Consider the following 1,104-nt stretch of genomic DNA (forward strand, 5'->3'; position numbering starts at 1 on the left):
TTCTTTTTCTATCCCCACCCCTCTGTGATTCCCTCTCTCTTTCCAATCTTCTCAGTCATTTCTTTCTTCCACAACGTGGAAGAAAGATCTAACGATTTTCTACAGCATTCTGAATTAATTAATTTAAAAGAAGGAATTTGGGAAAATCTAGATTTTCCTGTTCATTTAGACTCATCTACATTATTACATGGACATTTGATTTTTTTTTTTTAAAGATTTTATTTACTTATCTGACAGAGAGACAGAGAAAGAGCACAAGTAGGCAGAGCGGCAGGCAGAGAGAGAGGGAGAAGCAGGCTCTCCCCTGAGCAGGGAGCCGGATGTGGGGCTCGATCCCAGGACGCTGGGATCATGACCCGAGCCGAAGGCAGCGGCTTAACCGACTGAGCCACCCAGGCGCCCCTGGACATTTGCTATTTAAACTGAATAGCTGTCACTCTAAAGTTAGAAAAATGAAGCCTATTGGGGTTGTGGTATGGTGGGCTTGCTGTTTTCTCCCTAGGAAAACAATTTCAAGCAACACTGTTATTAAGTACTAAAAAGATTTACTCCAAGTGAAAGTCACATAAAATTTCTAAATGACCTCAATTTATATACACAGTAACTTACAAAATGCCTAGTGGTAGGAAAGCAGTTATGGGAAATTTGTTTCATTTCTACTTTATGGCCCACAGGGAGAGGAGTGGGAGGTGGTGTAAGGGGGGAGGTGAGGGGCTTCCCTGGGGGGAGGGCCAGACTACAGAAATGAAAAGGATGTGCATGGAGACTAGGCAGGTGAGCGACGGATGGAGCCAAGGCTGGACTGCAGTTGCCTCAGGACGCTAACGATTTACTTGACCTTCAAACCCCGCAGTCTCTAACTACCTGTTCAATACTGGGAAGGAGGGCGAAGGGCTGCCAGGTGTGGAGGGGTCCGGAGGCCGGGAGAGGGACGGGCGCCCTCTGGCGGCAGCTGCTCAGCTTTTGCCTCTGCTGTCCCGAAGAATTCAGCTCTATCTTTAACCCAGCACACCAACCCAGCAAACTTGAACCTGCGTCAGTCCGACCCTCCCCCACACTCCAGAAGGCCCTCTGGCAACCAGGGGTTAACTCCACCCACCTTAG

Source organism: Halichoerus grypus, chromosome 3, assembly GCF_964656455.1.
Source record: "Halichoerus grypus chromosome 3, mHalGry1.hap1.1, whole genome shotgun sequence".
NCBI classification, from domain to species: Eukaryota; Metazoa; Chordata; class Mammalia; order Carnivora; family Phocidae; genus Halichoerus; species Halichoerus grypus.